This window comes from Taudactylus pleione, unplaced genomic scaffold (assembly GCF_031769625.1).
Source record: "Taudactylus pleione unplaced genomic scaffold, aTauple2 ptg000093l, whole genome shotgun sequence".
Classification (NCBI taxonomy): domain Eukaryota; kingdom Metazoa; phylum Chordata; class Amphibia; order Anura; family Myobatrachidae; genus Taudactylus; species Taudactylus pleione.
Window position 1 is genome coordinate 33,744,415 of NW_028284495.1, and position 26,517 is coordinate 33,770,931.

Consider the following 26,517-nt stretch of genomic DNA (forward strand, 5'->3'; position numbering starts at 1 on the left):
TTTTAAACATCCCCACACGGGACGCAAATTTAACATTCGTCATGTTTTAACATGTCAAATGCAATTTGTTATTGACATCATTATTTGCCCATGTGGGCTTTATTGTGTGGGTCAAACTTTACGCACTTTTAGAGAGCACATGGTGCTCCACCGCTCCGCCATTAGAGCAGCCCTTGACGGAAGGGATAGTGAACAGCCAGTTGCGTGTTACTTTAAAAGTGCACAACATTCTTTAGCAGCGTTAAAATATAAGATCATAGATCTCATCCCTAAGGGCATTAGGGGTGGTGATCGCTGTAAGAAATTAAGCCAAAGTGAGGCACACTGAATATATACAATATAAAATTCTTTAAAGTGACACTAGCGCTTAAGGTTAAAAAATATTTTTAATGAATATAGAATAAATAAGACAAAATTTCCCAAATTGCTTAAGGGAAAATGAATAAAAAACAAATAGCAGCAGAGTATACAGTGAATGTACAGTGCATGTAGATAAAGCAGCAGATTAAGCAATGAATGTTAGGAACGAAGTAGTCCATAAACTTAAGTCCCATATGTGATACAATGCATACCGTGTGACGTAGGTGAGTGTCTATTTAGGTGGGGAAACAGGGGATCCGGATAGCACCCTGGTCCAGACACTCACAGGCTTAAAGGATGTGATCCTGCAGACTAGCGCTAGTCTGCAGGATCACATCCTTTAAGCCTGTGAGTGTCTGGACCAGGGTGCTATCCGGATCCCCTGTTTCCCCACCTAAATAGACACTCACCTACGTCACACGGTATGCATTGTATCACATATGGGACTTAAGTTTATGGACTACTTCGTTCCTAACATTCATTGCTTAATCTGCTGTTTTATCTACATGCACTGTACATTCACTGTATATTCTGCTGCTATTTGTTTTTTATTCATTTTCCCTTAAGCAATTTGGGAAATTTTGTCTTATTTATTCTATATTCATTAAATATATTTTTTAACCTTAAGCGCTAGTGTCACTTTAAAGAATTTTATATTGTGTTTTCTATTCCTGGGGACAGGGATTACCCCATTTTAAAGTGTCTAAGCTGCTGAGGATTTTTGCGCTAAGAGATCCACCTTCTCACCTACTATAACACTGAATATATAACTTAGACACTATAGCATCCAGAGGGTTCAATGAAACACTAGCCCTCAATGTATTTGTGTAAATATTTTTCATATTTTTCACATTTTCATATGTGCGGTGTCAATTATGTTAATATGGATGGGCTTATGAGCATACAATGCACCGCCAAATCATCAAGGTACATAATCTGCAAGTAGGTTAGGTATTGAATATATCTCCTGACATCCCTTTATAATGAGAGTTTTCTGATTTTTCTAATTTCCCTGTTTTTGGGCAGACGGATGTCCCGCCTTCCACTCATGTGGCAGTGCTGCGGGGAGGGGAATCTCAGCGTTTTTGGCTTTATAAGGTAAGACGCTTGCACTGGTGATTTTGATTGTCTTGTTACACCACTTGTGACCCATCCTGATGGAAAAGTCTAAGGACTTTGAAACGTCGGTTATATGGATGTCACTACAATGATTTGAATACACCTTTTGTACTATAACAACTGGGAGTGTCGCCTTGTTTTTTAAAAGGGACCCTTGGAGATTATATTTGTTTGGGGTGGCACCCCTGTGCTGATTACATAATCCAGAGTGCCAAGCTTCCTTGGAAGATGTGTGTATATCTATCCATCCATCTGTATGTATATATATATATATATATATACATATATATAAAGTGTCCTTTATGTCCCGTGTGCAGAGCTGAAAGTGGCCCTTAGCCCCCCCACCCATGGGTTCTGCCCACGGCTATAATTTACATGGTTAATTCACCCAAGAGTAGGGACATAACATACATGAAGGGGCAGAGACAGCAAAGTGATCAAATACAGTCAGAGAAGAGAGATCATATACAGGGGTGGGGGTACAGTGGTCAATGGGTGTTCACATATAAGGTGACAGAGGGAGCAGGGAAATCACATACAGAGAGGGTGGAGGATACAATGAAGGGGTGCATGGTAACCTACTGTAGGTCTGTAGTGTGGTTAGTCACAATAAACAGCATTATGCGTCCCCCCTCTACATTATGCTACACAGTAATACTAATGCCCCTTATACATTATACTCCCCTCCCATGCAGTCTCTTACCTAGAATGTCGCTCACTTAGATCGGGCCTCCCCACACCCACATCAGCAAGCAGCTGCTGCAGCACTGGCCCTTCAGCTAGCTGTCATTTAAATCTGACGCCGGTCGCAAGCCAATCAGAGATAGCAGATCAGCAGCGGCTGCAGATTGGCTGTCGGCGATTGGCCGCAGCACAGCGCGTCCCCGGAGACCAGGACCCTTCTTAAAGGTGAGTCCCGGTCACTGAATGTGACTGGGCAAGGTGGGCCGGCAGAGGCGGGGCAGTCAGAGAGAAGCCTGCTGTGTCCTTCTTAATCAGGCAGCCGCAGCTGCCTGTACTGTAATTACAAGTGACGGAACGCAGTTCTGCCCCGTTCTGGCCCACTTTAACCCCTGCCCGTATGTGACATGGAATGGCCATACACCAGATGCAGTATGCACTGTGAGCACTTATGTATACAGTATATATCTGTGTTCAGTTAGAACCTATTAACATCTGCCCTCTCATTGTAGCTGTAATACATTTTCCAACTACTAGACAGAACAGATAACTGAGTAATTAGTATTAAAAACATAAATCTTATTATGCTAAATTTTAGCCTATTTCCTGTAGACAGCTTAAAATACGTCAGTAAGACATAATATTATACAAAGTGTACATGCCATATTTCCATTCCTTCGACTCATTTCCTTGGAGCCATGTGAAATGTTTCCATTTGCTTTTACTGTGCACTTTAGAACAAGAATGTTCTTTCTTCAACTGAAGATCAATATTTCACATTTATGATATTCCTCTCTGAGTAAAATAAACTTAAAAAATATACTATGTCCTGAATACTAAATTTAAATATTTTAAGAAACTTAGGGGTATGTTTATGAAGCTGTGGCTTTTGCAAGTAACCCTGTCTTGGCAGGATTGAGCTCAACATTTAAAGCTGCATTAATATTAAGTGCAAATCATGGCAGGCTTTCACCTGAATATTGGTGGCACAACTTTTGAGCTTATACCGAAAAGTGGTGGTTTGTAAAAATCCTCTGCTTTGTAAGTGTACCCCTAGGATATGTTGTGTGTGGTTTTTAAACTCCATCTCTATTTTTCCATAGGAGAACCCAGAAACTACAGTTTCTGCATAAAGTTAGGTGTCCCGGCTATGTATGTAAAAGGCTAACTAGCGCTGTAAACTGCAGTCCCCATTATACTCAATGGGGACTGCAGTATGACCAATATATCCCAAGCTTCAAAAAGCATAGTTTTTCAGAAATTATCCCCAAAGGCTGCACTACCACCATACTTAGGTGGCCGTAGCCGCTTTATGCCTATGGAGGGATTTTCTTCGGAGAGGGATTATTATTATCCTTTATATCGTGCCACATGGGGTTCGCAATGCCTCACAAGGTATTATTCATTAGGGATCACTATTGCAGCTGCGATTACGCACGTAGACCCACTGCAAAAAAATGCTAATGTTGGCAATCGCAATGTCGTTGCAACCCAACATAAAGATGCCCACTTCCCTTTACTCACATCCATAATACTTTGCAAGTCTGCAAAACCATCGATAACATCGAGTACCATCGGAGCCTCATGCACAATTACAACAGGTCTGACCTTACTCGTCACACGCAGTAGGAGCTCAAGCTGCATATGCCATCAGAATGGATAATTTATGCACGACCCAGTAATGGCGTTCAAACGCACTGACACGCCTGTTCGTTGATCACCCCCTATCAACACCCCTAAACGCTCATTTCCTGTCAATCACTCTGCAATGGGTCTGCGTGGTCTCTGCGATTGCATTGTGATCGCAGTGATTTATTTGCGCATGCGCACTGCGATGCATGCGCACTATGCAACAATCAGCCATCTGCATGCGTAATCGCAATTGCGATCCTTGCTGACTCCGGCCCATAGACAGAAACAGTATAAACAAAATGAACAAATTCACTTACAGTGCTGAACATAGCAGGACATGGACATGGTTTATAAGCATTGCTGCATCAACAGTCATAATACCCAAGTATAGGCAGTGGGAGGAGATGTTGGTATAAGTGAGCAAAGCACTCAAGGGAAAAGGGCCCTGCTCACAGAAACGTCTGCCACTGAGGAATTTCAGAAACTGAGAGCGTGCACATGTGCAGTGTCATACACTATGGAGGAAGTATTTTACATAGTACATAGGGAAGATAATCATGTAAACAATTATTATTCCTACTGCAATATAAATAGAAAAAAATTGAGGCACTTTGCGCTTTTTAATACATAGGTCCCTATGCCAATCACTACATTCCATTTAATCCTTAATATCTGGCATTTACAGTAAGTTCTGAAAACAGAGACAGAATTACCTTTTTGCTATAAATGTTTGCATTCAATTGGCTGACATTGGTGACATGATGTATACTTTATAACTCTTTAGATAATTTGATTTATTTATTGTTGTTATTAACCTTTCATGACTGTGAAATAAAATAAAATTCTAAATGAAACAATAATCAAAAGGCTATTATCTTTGCATTTACTAAAGGTACAAAATGTATTTAGCACTTTCAGATGAACTGATCATTTGGTGTGTTGCTATTATTATTATTATTATTATTATTATTATTATTATATATATATATTTTTTTTAAATAACCTTTTTATGTTGCCCCTTTTTTATTTTTAGGTGAGATGTGGAATGTCATATGCTAACCCAATTATCATCTGATAATAAATCCATTTACTACAGACAAAATTTCCAATGTGCTCTATATGAAGTTGAAACATGTATAAAGTAATAATTACATTTGCAAATCTTTTCACAAATGTGTATCCTGGGAGAATGTACACAATCTTCTGCCTTATTCTCTTTCAGGTAATCTCTGAAGAGCTACAGTATGAGCAACTGAGAAAAATGCTTAGTAATTTCTTTCCCAGTAAGATTCTCTTAAGGGCAATTATACTGGGCACTGAGGAAATTAAATTGCTAATTTTGACACCGAATGAGTATAATTGTAGCAGACTTGGATAATTGATAACTTTTAGGTTAACCAGTTTACATGCTGAATGGTTCTAAAACTGCTTGCCTCATCTGAGGTGCATGACTGATAAAAATATACATTATTACAGGTAAATCGGATTGAATATTACATTTATGTTTCATATGAACATTATTGTTTTGTTTAACAGTTTACATAGAAACTATCTTAATTATAAGTCTGGTTTATTTCTTTATTGTTATTCCTGATAAATGTTTACTAAATAAGTTACTTGCATTCGCTTGTATATTTGCCCTCCTTTATTAATGAGTGAGAAGTGTAACCAGATGCAGATAATAATGAGGATTGATGGTGATGACTTTCTAGGTTCCCAGAGACACCCATATAAGCTGCACTAGTATCAGCAAGGAAAGAGAAAATGCAGGTGCACACTCCAAATACTAAACACTGCCAATCAGAATAATTCTAATAAACTCTGCAATTTAACATACAGTAGAGTAAATTTAAGGTTCTTAACATAATTAAAGCCAAAAATATAGGCTCACCCACTGCGTTCAAGTGTCCTAATCATCAGTTGGGTCCCTGACTTTAAGGTTAAATTCTAGGGCACATGACCCACCAGGCTGGCACACAGGTAATAAATGAAGTGTAATAAAAAAAAACCTCACCTATGTAACAATCTCAACACATAGGGGCAGATTCAATTGGGGGTGAGGTTTAGAGAGGTATAAAACCTTACGCCCAATTTCGAATTACCACGGGTATGTATGCGCCCCATACAGATGGTATCCAATTTAAAAAAGTGGTTACGGGGTTGTCAGAGCTGAAAACCCAGCGGCGCGTAAAAAATAAAAAATAAAATAAATAATACTCACCTGCCCGGGGGGTCTCCAGTGGGCTCCCCTCCATCTTGTCACTGGGGAGGGGCTGCTGGGAGGCTCTGGGGGCTGCTGGGAGATATAGTTCTCCCAGCACTGACTACAGGGTGGAAATACACTTACACAGTGAGGGGGTCACTCTCTCACACACACTCATGCACACACACACTCACTCATCAAACACTCACACACACTCACATACTCACCCTGTTGCAGAAGACCCGGCTCCCAACGCTGGATGCAGAAGACACCGCTTCACAAGGTGAGTAAGGACTAATTTAGCTAATTTAAAACTTCCAATTGCTTAATTAGTCCACATAGGTGGTGCCGCCGGGGTCCCAAAGCAGGTCTTGCTGATTTTTCCTACAATTAACGATTTTAGGAAAAATCAGACTTGCTCTGGAGATGCGAGGAAAAAGATGTAGTGATTTCTATAGAAATCACAGAGTCCCATTTTCAGTCATCTAATTGAATAGCAAAACTCTGCGGCTGCGGGAAAAAAATGTTCAGTTGTTTTTTTAAATATCCTGCCCGCAATTGGATTTCCACCTTAGTTGCTGCTTCTTACTAATTTAACACCTTTTAAAACTTAAACCTCTTATTAGTGTGATGCCTTGGGGCAGTTGGCTTGTGCTATCCTGAGGAGTCCCATGCCCTGGGCTTGAACCTCAGTGTTAGGGAACCACCTGATGATGTGGTCACCTGGACGCGGTGGGTTGGACCATATTTTTGCACAAAATGATGCTAAGCAGCTCATATTTACTCTGTTTTACTGCAGAGTTTATTATAAATATTGTGATTGGCAGTGTTTAGTATTTGGAGTGTGCACCTGCATTTTATCTTTTCTCTGTGTAAAACTACAAGTCTCAGCACCTCTGATAATGTTTAAAATGAGGGTGTGCAGTTCAAGGCCTCCCATGTATTGTCAGCAAGGACAGCTGCGTACTATAATGGAGGCACTAGGTATCCTTAAATACTAGAGATATCCACAAGCAGTTGCATCACAAGGGACATACAGGCCACACTTGGGTGTCACCAGCTGAGGGGTGACACCAAAGTGCCGACTCCTCAGTGACAGGAGCCGGGTGCTGCACTGTAGCTTTACGTAGGATGCACTGTGTCAGGAGCCAGCACTGCACACAGACTGGTCCCCGGGTGCAGTCCGCATCTCTGGGACCCCCATAGTGACTAAAACGGGGGTTCGGGCAGTAAGGCAACGCACCCTGCCCACCATGCCATGCCCCTGCCCGGGAGACCACGCGCACTACATCCCTCCCAGCACATTGACATTGACTTTTTTCCTGTAAATAAAAGGACAACAACCATAAGAATAAGGATGGGACAGTGCTGGAGGCTGTCAGTTACATTCAATAGTCTGAAGTGATGAATTACTAGCAGTCCGGCTTGAAACTCCATTACATTCCAGTTTTAATGGATATCCATTCTCGATTTCAAATGGTTACTGTATATCAAATTGACTGTGGGACTAATTAAGTCACCTGTGCTCAAGCACAGAGCCGTAACTAGATTTTTTGGTGCCCTGTTTAGAGAGAGCATTGGCGCCCCCACCCCCTCCCATTTTTTAAAAAGGGACATAAGATAGTGCACCTGAAAAAGGGCCATGGCCTCCTGGGGAAGGGCTAGGGAAGAGATAGGGGAGACAAAAGAAGAGGAAGCTACATGTGAGAATGATAATAAACAGGAAAATTGACAGGCTCAAACAGCACCCCCTGCCCTGTGCTATGGCACTGATCGCACTAGCCTAGTTACGGCCCTGCTCAAGCATGCATATCCTCAAAATGTGGACCGTTAATGGGGGAGTTTGGGAACTGCTAGTGTAGTCATTTAAACCATATACTGTAAGTAACTGACACCCCTCATGTTTAGTCTTCCATAAGAGAGCCTAGTTTTGCATTCATTTTTCATTTTAACTGTTCTGATTTTTTCATGTGGCTATGTAGTTGCAACCTCAAACCCTCCAACCTTATAGGTCCCACAAAACTGCCAATTGATGGCTTAGCATACAAATGTTAGCATGGTATCCAGTGTGTCGTATTGTCAATATTGCGCTGTGGCTTGTTTGTTGAAATACTGTACAATGCATTGTATTGCAAAAGTTTCCTTCCCTTCTTAAAATCATTCACATGATATACTGTTTTTTTACCACCAGATGGCATAGAACTTACTTTCTCATGCTATGTAACTGGCATTGTGTGAAAGTCATTCATTCATAAAAGCCAACTCCTCTATTGAAAATGTATTTATTTATTAACAGTTTCTTATATGGCGCAGCATATTCTGTTGCGCTTTACAATTTGGGTTATAAAAGACAGACTTAAAGGTAAGAGGGCACTGCTTGCAAGCTTACAATCTATAGGTGAATAAATTAAACTAAGAGCGTGCCTCTCCAATACATGAATAATCAAAACCAGTGCTGCTATAATTACCAGATACATAGCATGGGAGACACGCTGTTTATAATGTAAGCCAGTCCCGATCTGCTAAGCACTGAGCTAAATTCCCTAGGACAGTATGGCCCACAAAAAAACTGTTCCCCTGTTCACCTAGTGAAAGCTAGCACTGTACAGATTAGCACTCGGGTTCTTTTCGACCCCCCTGCTGGAAGTGGAACTCATAATAATGGGTGAAATGTATAAAATCATTAGTTAATTGTGTGGAACTACAGGACCCAGCATGCCATGACAGACATATACTGCTTGGGTATGCTGGCATCTGTAGAAGTGTTAGTGTCAGTATACCCATGTCTGCCAACAGTTGCATCGGTGTGTGGAATAGACTATAGTGTTTTTTTTTACTGTGTGTGTTATGGATGTGTGCAGTGTACAAAATTTCTACAACATCACTTACTGTGCTCTTAGTACAGGTAGTGTAGCCATTTTGGGCGATAACCTTAAATATGCAGTATATTCATTCACTAGCGATTAGTGACATTAGTAAGGTACTGAATTATTATTATCATCATCATCATCATCATTAGTCTGGCTGCATTCGGTATGGAATACCGGCTGCCGCATGACCGGCATTTCGAATCCCGGCTGCGGCAGCCCGACAAAACAGCAGAGCCCGGCAGCGGAAGACCGACAGCGCTGGAAATCCTGATCGTCTAAAGGTAAGTATAAACTATTCTATTCTAACCCCCTAACCCTAACCTCCCCCCAAGTGCCTAACCCTAACCTCCCCCCTCTAAGTGCCTCACCTTAACCCCCCCTTCCCTGCTGCTTAAACCAAAATCGCAGGGGGGGTGCCTAACCCTAAGACCCAGGGGGGGGTGCCTAACCCTAACCCTCCCTCCCCCTAGCCTAACCCTAACCCTCCTGGGGGGTGCCTAACCCTAAGTCCCCCCCGGGTGGCCTAAACCTAACCCTCCCTCCCACGGCTGTCCACTTGCGGCGCCCGGCATCCCTTCGATCGGGATGCCGGGCGCCGGTGTGCCGGCATCAGGAAAATGACAGGCATCTGGATTATAGACGTCTGTCATTTAACCCTAGCCGGGATTAAGGATTCTAGATGCCGGCGGTTGGGATTTCGACCGCCGGCATCTTAAACGTATCCCGTCCGGCTCCATTATGTTAGTCCCTGTAAATACTGGACACTGATATATAATTATTTCCATGTTTCAGGTCACTTTAATAACACCCACCCTTCCCTTGTGTAATAGCTATCTATTGTCTTGTTATTTCATTCCATTAGACCAGGGCCGTAACTAGGGTAGTGCGACTTGCGCAGGGCAGGGGGCGCTGATTGGGCCTGCCAGTTTTCCTGTTTATTATCATTCTTACTTGTAGCTTCCTCTTCTTTAATACCCAGCATTTCTGGCCTCCCCAATCTCTTCCCAGGCCCTTCCCCATGAGTCCATGGCCCTTTTTCAGGTGCACTATCTTATGTACCTATTTAATAAATGGGGAGGGGTGCCAATGCTTTCTCTGGCACAGGGCACCAAAAATTCTAGTTACGGCTCTGCATTAGACAACAGAAAAAGCAACAGAGCACTGCCTGTAGTGCATGCCTGAAATGTACCATCTCCCAGAGCACAGAATGCTTTATGCTTTTCTACTGTAAATGAGTCACAGTACAGACTGTAGCCCAAAGTCTTGCAGCATTGTCAGTGATGCATGCAAAGGATTTCAGATTTAATCATCATTAAATTTCAATGCTTTACAATAGTGGAGACAGTGCTCTATTTGCTTTTCTGTAGGTCCCGGGTACTGCAACATCCTGTGGGACCATAGCATGTTGGGCATGGCTGCACCCATTTGTGGGTGGGTCTAGCATGTGAAATGCACCCACTCATAGGAGCATGGCATAGCACCCAGCAGCTGGGATTAAAGTAGTCACTACTGTATTAGGATGGCGGGACAGTCCCATAATATATCAATTTTTTAGCAGGATGTATTTAGATACTAAAATGTAACACACAATAATTAAAGTGCTACGACTTTATTTTGTACATCTCATGTAAATAACACATAATCAAACTCTATTTTCTGTCATAGAGATAGATGAATAAAGGACTTAATTTTGACATAACATCAGGTCATCTTAAACACACACATTCCGCAGCACATATCCAAACCCACTGCTCCATGCTCCTTCCTCACTATCTACCCCATCTGTGTCGCCCCTGTCTGCCCCTCCCCTTTAGAATGTAAGCTCTAATGAGCAGGTCCCTCATTCCTCACGTGCTTCACCTCTCCCTCCTTATAGTATAATTTACTCCTAACTCCCCACAACGGCACGTAATACCTGCTTGCTCATGTCCTGCTGCTTGTGTTATGCAGCTATGTGTATAAACCATGTCCCTTGTCCTACATTGTTTTGTATTACTATTAGCTGTTTTTCTTGTGTGCTCATTTATGTACTGTGTAAGGCGCTGCAGATCCTTTGTGGCGCCCTATAAATAAAGAATAATATGGTATACTGTACTTTGTTTCTACTGCTTGGCTTAGATAACTTAGATAACAGTGTAGCAATGAATACAAAGTACAAATATCTGCATTTGGGCCACACAAGAAATTGTCTGTGGGTTTGGAATAAAGTAGACAATAAAGAAAATAAGACCACTATTGTGTCATCCTTAAGTACCATGGGAACTTCCCTAGATCATTTGCAGGAAATGTCTCTGAAGTTTCTTAATTTGAAAGTGGTCATTTTAATTGATATTATATTGGCACAAAGTGTTGGAGTTGCAAGCACTCTCTTTAGTTCTTAGGACAAACATACAATATGGAATAGCAACAGGTTTTAATAGAAACTATTTTATTAAACATACATATATCTGGCTTAGACAAATATAAAATAATATAGTGCATTTCAATTATAAAAGCATGATTGCCAAAGTGAGGAATTGGAAATGTATAAGCAGAGACCATAAGTTGTCACATGTACTAATAAAAAACAGTTGTCTGATCCATCATGTGTTCCAAATGACATATCCACATACATTTCAGAGATCAATCCTTTGTCTATGGTTCTTAGGACAAATCCTACTTTTCTTCCCAAAGTAGTATCCCGATTTCATGTAAATGATTCTTGTAAATTCTTCCCTATGCCCAAAACCCAACTCCCCAAAGGAACAAAAAGGGTCACTATCTCAACTTAACTCTTTTGCTATGGACGATGAGTGGGTTGTCCACATACTGTATACCTTAAAACCGAATCCCACTCATCATCTGCAGCAATGGAGACAATAAAAAAATGTACAGTACATGCCGCAGTACCAGAGAAGAATCAGGATTATTTCACTTTCATTAAAATAAAAACATACTGTATTGATGTCCAAACATCAGCAGATGCAAACTTTGATGGAAAATGATACAGTAGCTCTGTAGTATATATATATATATATATATATATATATATCTATATTACATATATACAGTATATAGAAGAAAATTTGTATAGGCCCACTAGTGAAGCAACGGCTTGCATTTTACATCTTCATATCAGTTGCCATGGAGGAGGAAATGCAAATGATCAAATTACTGTTTATTGTGGTTCCTTTATCTCCTCCGGCTGCCTATTTCCCATCCTTAATTTGTCCTATTAGTTTTGATTTTGTGATATGTTGGTGTGAGATATTTTCCCAGCACGGGGAAATCCATTAGACAAATGAAGGTAATGGCAATGGCATCACTAGAGGGGTGCGGGCTGCACCGGGTGACACCATCCCAGGGGGTTACACCAAAGTAGAAGAGCTGCTCTGCTATTTTGGGGTCACCCCCTCAGACACCCCGCATAGTGATGCCACCGGGTACTGGCAGTGGCGTTACAAGGGGGGTGCGGGCCGCACCCGGGTGTCACCCGCCGAGGGGTGACACCAAGGTGTAGACTCCCCCTCAGAGACAGGAGCCGAGTGCTGCACTATATAATAAGTGCAACACTCGGATCCTGACAACTGTGAGGGAGTCAACCGACACAGGGCAGTCCGCACCCCCGGCACCCCCCTGCCCCCCAGTAACAACAGAACCACGGGGGTTCAGCCACAAGACCACGTCCCCTTCCTGCGTGGCCATGTCCCTGTCTGCATGGCCACGCCCTTTATCCCTTCCCACACCATGTGACACCGCGAGGGTGGACGCCACTCGGTACTGGGAATAATTTATGCACCTTTCCGGTGGTTTATTCCTTTCTGGCCTGACTGAAATCTAAGGGAGGATTAAGCAGAAGTTGTCTACAAATGCACTTCAGTCTACCTTTAACTCATGCCCACACTACATAAGGCACTTGACTATACAATAAAGAAGCAATCTGCCATGTAGAACCGTGAAATATATCCTAGGCATGTCACGCTTTGTTTTGAATAATGCCCATGTTTTATAACAAAAATTTTTTTAATTTTGGCTGTGACTTTTCTTCTGTTCTGTTTATTCATGGTAGAAGAAACCAGACTACTTTATGTGACTGTAATATGAACAATCATTGTGATGTCCACATTAAGACTGAAAGCAGAAATAAATGTTCTCTAATTTCCTCAAGGTGACATTAGTGCATTTAAGCATCATTTAAAGTCAAACTAATGTAAAAATAATAAAAATAAAACTTGTTCTAAAGTGTGATGCATGAAGTGCTAAACCATTATCACTGTTTCATATTAACTTTAATCAGTTTTTCAATATCAACCTCATTTTACTGGGAGCTGTGTTAATGAGTTCTCTTGGAGGGCGGTGCTGTTCTTTATAATAAAAGGAAACTAAAATATATAATAATGGAAAAGCTTTTCTCTGATTATCTATATTACAAATGCATAATTGTAATATGTGGAGGCCTGCGGTAGTATACATTTCTGCTAATAACTCATTATAGAAAGGAAAGGTAAAATACTGTACTGTATAAGATGGAAACTGTGTGCCAACCATTACTCTATTTATTCTGTGTGCATGCACTTACATTATCAGTCTAGGGCACACCCACATTGCCCTTCTTGGAGCTGCCATAAAAAATCACTGTCCACTTTTTGTGGATGTGCTGCTTACTATGGGCCTGACTCTAAGTCACACACTGATCTGTTTGCAGCCTCATCTAGCGAGTATTAGCAAGTTGCACATACGCTGTGGTGAACATACACATGTTTACATATCTCCAGATTTGTGGCGGATTTTTACCTAGGGGACTGCCAAGTAAAGATCCACAACTGAGTCATCCATCCCAGCTCTGGCGCCAAACACGGCAGCAGATGTGTTAAACAGGTTGTACGTACAAAGGCGCTGTTGCAATAGAGATCCACGGCAACATAAATGTTTTGGAAAAGTGCTGGGCGGTGACTGGGAGGGGACTAAAGTGATGCATGAAGATGATCTGTCTTATGGGCTTGTTATGGGAGTGTTGCGGGTGTGTCTCTCAAGAGATATATATAAATCCAATATATGTAAATCTCCAATGTTTAAGGTTCTTTGCATGCAGTCAGTCGCAGTGTCCCAAAAGCCCCAGCATGATTGACATGCTGCTGGCATTTGGGGGCAAAAACTAGGAGCGTTCCAGAATGGGGCATGTAGGTTCCAATTTCTGGCAGTGCTGAAGACAGTGGCTGCTCTCTGGCAAGGCAGTGTGAATTTGGCAGACATCATAGTAACCTGAGGTTTACTCAGATGTACAATTTTCATACAGATGATCCAATGCTGTGTCTTCAAACATAGCAGGCGGATTACAGAAGCCTGTGGTGGATATTGCATCAGTTTGCATACAAAGATGCAGGGGCAGTGCCATTAGCACCCACCTATGAATCAGCCTTCAGACGTTCAATTGTTTACAGTTGAAGCCATACCCAGATGGAAAATCTACACCTGCCAAAGGTGTCGGTTGCGGCCTAGGATTGGCCATTACTCACCGCGGTGCCGGCTTCCCCTGATCCCTCGGGTGGTCAGACGCCAGGTGAAGCGGCGGGTGACGCGCTGAGCATTATTCCTGGTGCCATGTGGAAAATCGTGTGCCATGCCTTGGTTACTGTGGTCGCCTTCATGGACGCGACCATGACAGTTCACATCACCTGACTGCCCTTTACCCAATGGTAGCATGGTAGTTGTCAGCTGATGCTGTCCACCTATGATCTGCTAACTTAGGGTATAAAGCCTGCCTTCAGACAGAAGAAAGCTGCCTGTGCAATGCTGTTGCTACCAGTGTTACTACTGCTACCTCGTTCCAGGTTCCCTTCTCGTGATCTCCATGTGTCTACAAGTGCCAATCCTTGTGCAGCAGTGCGTCATAACATCTTGCCTGTGTGCTGATACATGCCAACTCCTTCAGTAACAGTGCATCTTTACATCTTGCCTGTGTGCTAACAAATACCAACTCCTTGAGCTACAGTGCATCACTACATCTTGCCTGTATGCTGACTAATACCAAACTCCAAGTGTAACAGAGCGTCAGACCATCTTACCTGTGTACAACCCATTGCCACTTCCATGTGCAAAAGTGGGTCCTATACACTTTGCCTGTGTACTGAGCAACTGCCACCTTGGTACACAATTGTGCATCTGGACCTCACTTCGGAGTGTACTACCAGCGGCCTTTGGTGCAGCTTTGCCTCTCAACCACCCTCCTTGGGTATTATTTCAAGTGCCACATTTCGGAGCAATTGTGCATCTAAAAGACGTCTCCTGTGTATTAAATACAGTCTCTCAGTCTACTTCCACAGAAGTAGCTCTCCAGGGCTACAGTAGTAAGGTCACTATTCCTGTCGGTACCAGACACCTGATTAAGGACCGCCACCTGGTGGCTGGGTGCAGCTAAACCCATATCCCGCTTGGAGGGGGTCACTGGCTGGTTAGACTCTGCACCTTTGATCAGGTGTCGCCAATGTCTGGTATTCGTGGATGAGGAGATCTTACATACAAGCCCCACGCCTCAGGTTCCTTCCTCAGCTCAGGACCTTAGCTTTCATCACCTCAGTAGGGGAGTCCACTCAGCCAGCCATAACAAAAGGGCTGGTGCAAGTTTTGATGGGGCAACTAATGGTGGCATCTAAACTGCACCAGGCGGTATTGCAGTGTCACGTTAGTCGTGTACTGATGAACATGCACATTGCCATCTAGTGACTGAGGCTAAGTCATTAAAGCTACATAGTTACACGGGGGCACAAATTCAATAAGTCTATGAGAGCATCCTATCACTATCTGATACACATGTTCACCGTGTTCTCCCTTACTGAGAGCAGCCCTTAGCCACCTCAAAGTGGTGCTTGGTTATTTTACAATCTCCATCGTCAGTTTTATATTATTTTATGCCTAAACTGCAACCCTACTAACTAACCTATATTGACTATCATTTTTCAGTTGTGCAAAGTTTCATGATGAGTAATACAGTTCAGGGTTTGAAATCAGTTCAGTTTAGCAGACTAACTCTTGCAGTAAAAATGCAAGGTGAAAAAACATGGAAGGCCAACACCTTTACATGAAATGAAATAGCGTTCTGAGAGTCCCAAGAAAGAATATACAAGAAATTTCAATCCTGATATCTACAAAAATCATGAGTGGATTTGTGGCTGTGAAGTTCAGAATGCTCTATTTTATTTTCCACATATATTATTTGGAGGAGATGCTGCTAATAAAGAGAACAGAAGAAACTCAAATGAAAAATTACACCCATGGGTGCAGCATGTTAATAATTCAATAAACCTAGACATACTTGGTTCAGTCAATGTACGCCACAACGCTCAAGTGCGTAAGATAGGAGAATACCTTTCCAAGATAATAAATTATGTTAAGTTTTGCACAATAAGTGAGTTGTCATTAAGGTGCATGATGAAGGGAAGGAATCAAATAATCCCTGAAAATTTTTGGCGCTGATGAAATTGATTAATTGTTAAAAAACCATTTAGAGGGGTTAGGTATGAAATACCAGCAGTCGGGATGCCTACTGTCAAAATGCAGACAGCGACATCCCGATGCTCGGTATTCCAACAGGGGTCGGGTAAGTATACTAACCCTCCCCCCTTCTCCCCCTAACCCTACCTTCTTGTACCCTAGTAAGTATACTAACCCACCCCCGCACCCTAACCCTCCCCATTAGTGCCTAAACCTAACCCTCCCCCTTGGTGCCTAAACCCAACCATCCCCCTTAATGTCTAACCTGGACCTCCCAGTGGTGCCTACTCCTAACCACCCCAGTGGTGCCTAATCCTAACCTCCCCCCAAAGCCTAACCCTAACTGCTGTGGTGCCTAACCCTCCCCCCTCCGCAGCTAAGACCCTCGCTGTGGTGCCTAAACCTAACCCTCCCCCCTCGCAGCTAACGGCTAAGATGCCCTGGTGTACCTTCGATTGGGATGGTGGCTGTCGAGATTTAGATAGGCGTTGGGATTTGGACGCCTATCTTTAGTCCTGGGTCAGGCTTCTGATGTCGGGATTTCAACGGCCGGCATCCTGTCCATCACCATATTTACTACATCCCCATTTAGAGAGCTCTTCCACATGCAAATGGACATCAAAATCTATCCAGAATGATTTGTTAGTATGCTTGCTGGATGAAATCCTGTTGAAAGGTTCTGGGGTTTCTTCTTTCCAAACGGCCAAGATACAAATTCAGTATCTAAGTGTATTCTAAGTCAGCTTTATCTCATTTTGAAAAGCGAAAAACACAAACTAAAAGGACAGTGCTACGATGGAGCAGCAGTGATGAGTGGTGCAATGAATGGAGGGCCTGATTCATTACGGATCGCTATTGCAATCGCAACTGCGATTACGCACACAGACCCTCTGCTAAAATATGCTAATGAATGCTATTGCAATGCCGTTGCACAGCCAGCATAGAGACTCCCACTACTGCTATCTCACATCCGCAATACCTTGCAGTCCTGCATATACATCAGGAATAGCGGCCCCTCACACACAAGTACAACAGGTCTGACCTTACACAGAAATTGCTAACCTCGTCATACGCACTGAGCAAGCTGCGTATGCCGTCGCAGTGGCTAAGTTATGCACTCCCATGCAACAGCATTCAAACGGTCAGGCACGCCTGTATTTCTCCGACCACTCCCTATCACCACCCCCAAACGCTCACTGCCTATCAATCACTCATAGTGACTCTACGTGGTCTCTGCGATCCCTTCGCGCACTGCAATGCATGCGCAAGACGCAACAATTGGCCGTTTGCATGCTTTAATCGCAATAGCAATCCGTAATGAATCAGTCCCGGAGTGAAGACAATAGTGAAAGAAATATACAAAAATGTACAATGTGTTTTGCACATCAACTAAATTTAACAATGGAGAGAGCAGCGCGCCAAAACACAGAATCTAGGATATTTTTCACAAATTTGTCTGCTCTTCCGGATTTCTTTTCTAGATCTCCTCATAGTTCATCAGTTCTCGATTGTTATGCAGTAAAGAGAATACCAAGTCCTGGACTAACAAGATGGAATTTTAAATCATGAATGGTGAACGTAGTGCACAAAAAAGATGCCATTATGGAATATTTGGAGAGACTTGTGGAATCAGAGATCTCGAGCAATCTTACAATAAATAAAGCCTCTGCACGAATTCGCAATCTCAGTGCCTCAGAATTCAATTTTTTGCTCAACTTTTTCATTTGATTATGCCACATGTTGACACTCAATAATCAAATGCAAAAGCGAGGAACAGATGTAGAGAGTGCCCGAAGACAGGTTGCAAATTGTGTAAACGCAGTGATTAGCATTAGAGCTGAAATTGGTGAAAAAACTGAGGAAGAGCTGAAACTGATAAACAGAAGAAACTACGGCATTTGCCAGACAACCAAACAAGAACTGCTGCAGCAAAAGAAATATGTGATATCATCACCCAAGCTAACACGTTATCAATTCACAAAGCATCTCCAAGTATCAGCTCTTCTACGTGCAGAACACTTTAGAAAATGTAGACAACATTTTCCAGAGAAAGAACTACAATAGTGTGTGAAACTCTTCCCCATCTTTGACAAGGAGAAATTGCATACAGAGCTGGCTGTCCTGTATTTTCGGGAGAAGTTCAGAGATCTTGATGGGGCAGTCCAGTTAGTGCTAATGAACAATCTGCAGTCTTCATTTAGCGAAGTGGTAAAGCGTCTATGAATTACTTACGACTTAGGCAGGGTACACACCTGAATGATTTGTAATCGTTCCGATTTCCTATCCAATTTCCCTTGAAGGCAGAACTTCCTAAATTGAGCGTACACACTGTCCAATTTCGCATAAGATTTGACGATTTGTTGAATCGTCAAATCGAATTCGCTGTACAGTGTACAGTGGGCTGATCGTCCGGTTGTCCGTACACACTGTGCGATTGGCACCTTATCGTATGCGTTATCTTATGATTGTCTGTGCTGCACAGACAATCATAAGACGTCGCATACAACCAGCAGGAGCGCGCAATTGTGCGTACACACTATGCGATTTACATGATTCATCGTTCCAATTACCTTAATCGTGCCGATATCGTCCTGGTGTGTAAGCACCCTTAGACTTATTTACAAAATACTGTGATTGAAGAAAGACTCAGCTCTTGCAATGTTGTCTATAGAAAAGTCTATGGTGATAAAAATTATACTCAATTTTAATAATAGGGTGTTTGAAACACTTTCAACCTACAAATCTAGATGTATGGAGCTGATATGCAAAGTATAAAACTATTTTGTCTTCTTAATTTTGAAGAATAAAAACACAATTTTTGCTAAGTTAAGAGGGTGTTCTGTATGTAATGTACCATGTGCAACTAGCAGTAGCTTAGTGCAATTGCAGCCCCCTTCATTCTAAATGTAGGAGCTGCCACTGCTCCAGATTATTCTAAATCACGTCTGCTGTTCTCTTCTGTTTTAAAATACACCTGCGTTGTGAATGCGGCCACAAATGGACCCAAATGCGACTCAAAATCAGGCCCTATGACTTTACAATTATATTCTTATACTCTTCATTAAATTAAAAAATACAGCTAATCACAGCCTTATTTATCTCTTAAATAATTATTAATGCATTAATCTTGCTTGAGAGAACTTTGGAATTTGTTTGTTTTTAGTGTTTTAACTTAAATAAGCTTTCAAACTTGCAATTGGAAGGTGTGAATAGAGGGGCTGAATCAGAGATTGACGCTACTAACACCGCTGCTGTGTCTTTGTACTCAGTGGCTGTGCTAAAATATACAAATGCCGCAGGAGGTGTCTTGATAAAGTGCCCAGTGTATATGAAACGTTGGAGAGAGACAGACTGGAGATCGGGAGAGTCACAGCACAGAGGAAAGTGACATCAACAGTGGTCTTCGGCAACTTGCTGTTCATTGTCGCCAGTCGCACATACCCCCTGACTGATTCTTATACCCCTTTTACACCAACCGAATAACCCGGGTTATTGCCGGGTCGACCCAGGTCGATGCTCTGTGTGAACGGCTCCCAGAAAAATGTCCCGGGTTGATTTACCAGGCAATCTTACTCGGGTTGAGAGCAGGGTTGAACACGGGTTGTTCCCGTGTCATGCGGCAGTGTGAACGGGTGCTACCCTGCTTATTTGACCCGGCTAGCTCTGAAAGATGCTGATTGGAGCTTCTGGGGCACTGGCAGATGATGTAATTTGTCAGTGCCCTGCAGAGAGATGCACATGAAGCCATCGCTTGCCTCCCTAACCTCCTGCACTACAGCAGCCTGACCAGCAGCCACAAAAGCAGGCAGGCACACAGCCTACCACACCCAGAACTGCAGCCTGCACCACCGCCTGACCAGCAGCCACAAACGCAGGCTGATACACAGCCTTCCTCAGCCAGGACAGCAACCTGTAGCAATGCTGTAATCAGTCCCCACAACTCTCTTTTGTTGCCTTTTGTGACCATCTTTGTCAGTGCCCTGCAGAGAGATGCACATGAAGCCATCGCTTGCCTGCCTAACCTCCTGCACCACAGCAGCCTGACCAGCAGCCACAGAAGCAGGCAGGCACACAGCCTGCCACAGCCAGAACTGCAGCCTGCACCACAGCCTGACCAGCAGCCACAAAAGCAGGCAGGCACACAGCCTGCCATAGCCAGAACAGCAACCTGTAGCAATGCTGTAATCAGTCCCCACCCCTCTCTTTTGTTGCCTTTTGTGACCATCTTTGTCAGTGCCCTGCAGAGAGATGCACATGAAGCCATCGCTTGCCTGCCTAACCTCCTGCACCACAGCCTGACCAGCAGCCACAAAAGCAGGCAGGCACACAGCCTGCCATAGCCAGAACTGCAGCCTGCACCACCGCCTAACCAGCAGCCACATATGCAGGCTGATACACAGCCTGCCACAGCCAGAACAGCAGCCTGTAGCAATGCTGTAATCAGTCCCCATCCCTCTCTTTTGCTGCCTTTTGTGACCATCTTTGTCAGACCTTAAAACAGACCATTTTTAATGACTTCTATAGAGAAAAGCAGGGATTACCCAGGTTCAGTGTGAACGGGGCAAACCCGGGAATAACCCAGGTCAAGTTGCAGTGTAAACGGGGTCTGAAGCCGAGTTCAACCCGGGATTGACCAGTGTTCAAATTCCAGGGTCGGACCCGGGATTTTGGTGTAAAAGGGGTATTAGAGAAGCACTGTTGATCCAGACTGCCGGGAGGATAAGGTAGGGAAAGTGTAGAGACTTACCAGCATATTCTTCATCATTGGCTCTGGAGCAGTCGTCAACATTACAAGATGGTTTTAACGACACTATTTCTTTCCTCGCTTTTCTGTATTTTTTTAAAAAATTCCTTACAAAAAACTTTTCTTGTCAGTATCAGTGCCTATACACACACTTTCATTTAATAGTGCTCGTCTTATAAAAAAAAAAAACCCGGCCTCTAATGACTAAGGATGAAATGCACACTCTCACAGCAGCTCTCGACAGTGTGCAGTGAGCATCTTCTCTCTGATTAACCACTGCTGTTCTAAGGAAAGGTACAAAATATCCATCTCCTCTTTTTCTGCAATACATCAGAATATGTTTTTCTGGCTACATGCCTGTACTAAAGGATCAGAGCACTACATTACAATTCTTTTAATTTAAACATTATACTGTGTTAAAACATTTTTTATGTAATACTGTAGTTTGCGTTTTGTACACCTAAGACTAATTGTATACCATCAAACCCCCTGGAAACGAATGTCTGGGAAAATAGTTTTAGGGTCCAGAATGCACCATCATATCCAGCATCATATCCAGCACAATGGCTTCTCCATCCAAAGTCCAATGGGGCAAACGATTGAGGGCTTGATTCACTACTGTGCTCAACTGCGTATGCATGTGCGATAACGCACGTAGTTCAACTCCGAAAGTAATCTATTTCACAATCCCATCACAGCACTATGCCCACTTTACTCAGCACACATCCGTACTGTTTAGCAAGACTGCAAAACCATCGGTACAATCTTGTACCATCGCAGCCTCACGCACACTTACACAAGCTCTGACCTTACTCAGTATTTGCTAACTTCCACGCACGCTATGTGTCCTCAGGCTGCGTAGACCATCACAGTGGATAGTTTATGCACGCCCCTGCAACGGCGTTCAAACACACTGGCACCCCTGCGTTTCGCAGACCACTCCGACACCTCCCACAAACGGCACTTCCTGTCAATCACTCTGCGATGGGTCTGCATAGTCACTTCGGTCGCAGTCCCCATCGCAGTGGCCAGTTCACGTACTCGCACTGTGATACGTAGGCATGCGCAGTTTGAAACAATCAGCAGATTATGTGCGTAATCGCAGTTGCGTACGGTAGTGAATCAGACCCTAAGTCATTAGCAGCAATTTGTTATATAAGTCTGGTTTATATATATAGTCATTTTTCAAATCGTATAACTGTCTGGATACATTTGTTATGTAGAATAATGTTTGCACTTGACGGCACATTTTTTCCTCTGGGACACAGCCGTCATGCTTACATGGACTGCTATGGCTATAGTTATATCCTTGACTCTAGAACATGCCTTAAGTCTCAGATTGTGCTGCAACTTTGTATTTCAACCATTATTATTTTACGGTCACACTGAACACTTTGAGAAAGCTTCCTGGCTCCAAGAGTTACCATCTTTTACAACAATCACTCAAGTTCTATAAACAGATGAAACAAGACAGACTTTAATGACCATTTTATTTGAATATCCTGCTTGAGAATATGTGTGCTATAAATATTTATTTCAGAACTGAATGACATTACATCTTGCTTTTATTCCAGCCAGAGTTTTCTATCTTTGTATATACATTTTTACTAGTGCTTTTAGTCTAAAGGTAATGTTGAAGTTAACATTACTTAGGTATTTTATTGTTGAAAGTAGTTAATGTTTATTGAAACTAAATCCATAAACACAAGATAGTGAACTTCATACACGCGATAGTGAAACTGTATACCAAAGCTTAATTGTATGGTAAAATGAATCCATTGCATTACTTTCCCCTTAGATAGGGGAATGTTTAGAACTAAAGAAAAAAAAATGGGTAGACAACACTTTCTGACAGGGTTTGGAACTCTGGACCTCATTCAGAGTCGGTCGTCAGCGACCGCTCGGTCGTACGCATCCGATGTTTCCAAACCACTCATGCGTATGGTTAGTTGTGCGCATGTGCGTACGAGACCTTGCGATCCAAAATGCTGTCGATCGTATGGCTTACGAGCAGGAAGTGGCTTCCGAGAGTTGATTGACATGAGAGGCCGTTTGTGGGTGTTGACGGGGGTGGTGGTCTAAAAACGAAGGCGTTCCTCACCGTTTTCAGGGCGTTTCAGGGGCGTAGATAAATTTCCTGCTACGACCGACATAGAAGGCCGGGAGTAGTAAAACGTCACTCTGCGAGCAGGTTAGAGGCCTGGCTGATCGTACAGCTTGAGGTTGGGTATGTGCTCTCTCAAGCCCCAGAGTACAATCGATACTATCGAATGTGACTGATGTTATGTTTGATGTTTATATTTTGTGCCACACAATGCAAGCAGCTAATAATTGTTTGTTGTTGCTAATAACACTGCTAATTGGCTTGCAATTGATTCAGTTGCGTTTGCATTAGCGAATATTAAGAATAAATATATTTCATGGTGATGGCTTATTCTATGCGCCTTTTTGTTAATTTTTGGTGTAATTTGCACACAACACAAGCGGCCACAACCAGCAGAAGAAAATTAACATACAGCGACTGACAACGACTGACAACGATTGACTCGATCGCTAGCTGCTATCACTCATTAGCTAGAGGAGGTGCTTTATTCATGTATGGGCGTCACTTTGGTTGTGATCGCCCGGCCATGTGATTGTTTTTTTTTCTGATTCTCGATCGTTAGGCATACGACCGAGCGGCCGCTTACGACCGACTCTGAATGAGGTCCTCTTTTCATTTGCTTTAGTAGTTAGTTTTGTAGATGATGACTCCGTGTTTTCGCACTGCATATGTTCCATAGCTGAGTGCACGTATCTGCAGGAGATTCAAAGTCGTGTCAACAGAAATGTGAACTACAGCCGTCTTCATCGTTGCTGTGCACGCCATAGACGTGGGCACAGTACTCGTGCCATCCATGCCGCGATGCGCTCGCATCACGGCATAGATGAGTGTGGTTACTTCTCTATGGAACTGATTCAGAGATGTATGCTAATGCATTCGCTGCAGCAATCCCACACACCGCCACTAAGCAATAAGCATTGAGACGCCAACTGGCTGCGTCACAGATCCAAGCAAGTCCGTACAATACGCAGTATCGGTCACTGATCATTTGATATTAGCAGCCCTGAATGAGTGAATGGGCATGTAGAATGACTGTGGGAAATGAGATGCCGAAGCCGTGTTTACTGCGTACAGGATCACAGCCGCAGGAAGTGACCCACCCCGAAACAGTCGCGACATGCCTGTGATTTTAAATCGACACATCCTGTTACCTCCCTAAATGATCTCTGACAATCAATCAGTTTGCAAAGTAATCTTCACTGTGAGTTGCATCGCTAAAGTATCTTGGTGTGTGCGCAGTGTGACCGTCACACGTGCAGTTGACCGATAACTGCTCAACTGTGTAAATATTAGAATAGCGTACATCTCTGAATGAGGCCCAGAGTGTAAACTCTAATATTCATCTGACAATTCATAATCTTGGCATCGCTCTGGGACTGCTCAGCTGCGTTATGCTTATCAATCGGGTGGTGACTGGGAGGAGGCCTAAAGTGAGTGCAAAAAAAAAAAAGACTCATTGGCATGTTATGGGAGTGTTGCGGGCATGCCAATGAAAGCGGTTGCTTTATCAGGAGGAAAGCCGCAGCCACATAGGCCATGTTCAGATGGAGAACCTGCACCTGCCATAGACTTAGTGCAATTGTCGATGGTGCACGTCATGGTGTGCAGATAGTGGCATGTCAGAATCACAGGCGGCATTACAGAGTGCAGAGATAATGAAAGTGGGCCTTTCAGTGCTAGCACTTTCAGACACAGGCTAGAAGGGAAGGCTTAAACTAGTATTTGCATATTGTCAAGGATTAGTCCAGGCAGCAATCCCGTAATGAAATATGGTGAACAGACCAGGATCAGTCCAGGCATCAATCAAGTAGTAAAGTCCAGCAAACAGGCAAGGGTAAATCTGGGCAGCAAATGATTAGCAGAATTCAATATGCACAGGAAGTAGGCGTGGCAGTCGCTATTACTGGCCTTGAGCACCGGGATGATTTGAATTAATAGAACAGCAAACCAATAGGCATACTTCCTGCATCACCCCTCATGTCTGCCCTCCAAGGGTGGACCACCCAACAAGACGGAGAAGCATCTTGGCTGCAGCCATAATGGGGAGCTGGCAGTGCCTCTAAATTAATGAGTCACCTCATAATTAATAGTGGTGGCTCATTCAACTCATGAACAGCTGACAGATGGCAAAACAACTTTAGTCAAATAGAAAATTCAAGCATATTCCCCTGTATACATAAATTGTACAGCAAAGGTTGAGGCTCTATTTTTGTCTTAACAGCAATGTAACAGGAAGCTTAGGGCCTATGACAAATATTTGTTTCACTATTTACAAGAATATGTTCAAAAACTCTACTGGATCATCAGGGGACTCCCACATTTTTGGGGAGTCCCATGCACTCAAGGAAGAGTGGGACATAGTCCTGTATTCAGCCTAGAGTCGGCCAAGGACCATTGATGGTTTCTTCCCAATTGTTGATGATTTTGCTATAGAAGGGGAGGTTTGATGGTAAAAATCCCAATGCTTTTCTGTATTGATCATGTACAGCCACATCTCCCTAATCTGGGCATATGTATAGATGTGTCCTTATACATGCAGTGGCTTTGACTTTAACCGCAGAGGAGTTAACTTTAAACACGTACAAAGACGTAGATGAAGCACATTGGAAATTGCCGTGAGAAAAAGCCACAGCTGGAGCACTTCATACACAGATTTAGACACTTTAAACGCAACCTGTGTAGAGACTTCAATATATTTCAGTGCACAAAAATATTGTCACAACTGAGAGCACTGTGACTCTGTGCACCCTATAAATAAACTATATTATATACCACATCCTCTGCCACTGTGGTTTTTTCACAGCAGCAATACACAAGACAAACTCCATTTTCATATAAATTATTTGGTGTAGAGCCGTACCTCCCCCTCCCCTCCAGATCTAATTTAGGAAAGTAGTTATGTCACATCAATACATCTGTAGTTGCAAATCATTGATGGTTTACCCCATTGATGGACACTCCTAATTCTACCTATTTCCTAGTGCAATGAACTAGATGGGAGGCGTTGTGATGCGATTCTCTGAAAGTCATGTCATATCTTGGACCTGCCCCTTCTTTACAACCTCGATTTGTACAACAATTTTTACTACAAAATGTATAGCATACTTAATAATGTTTATAATTAGATCATTAAAATAAAGTCAAAGGGGCCTATGTATCAAGCTGTTTGTTACATAAAATTACACAGGAGCTGCAGTTTCTGCATCATTTTATGTATTTTTTCTATGTACTAATGGCACAATGCAAGAGATTTTACCAAAATATGTGGCAAAATGCTAATTAGCACTGCAAATTACAGTCCCCATCAATACCAATGGGGACTACAAGGTAACTC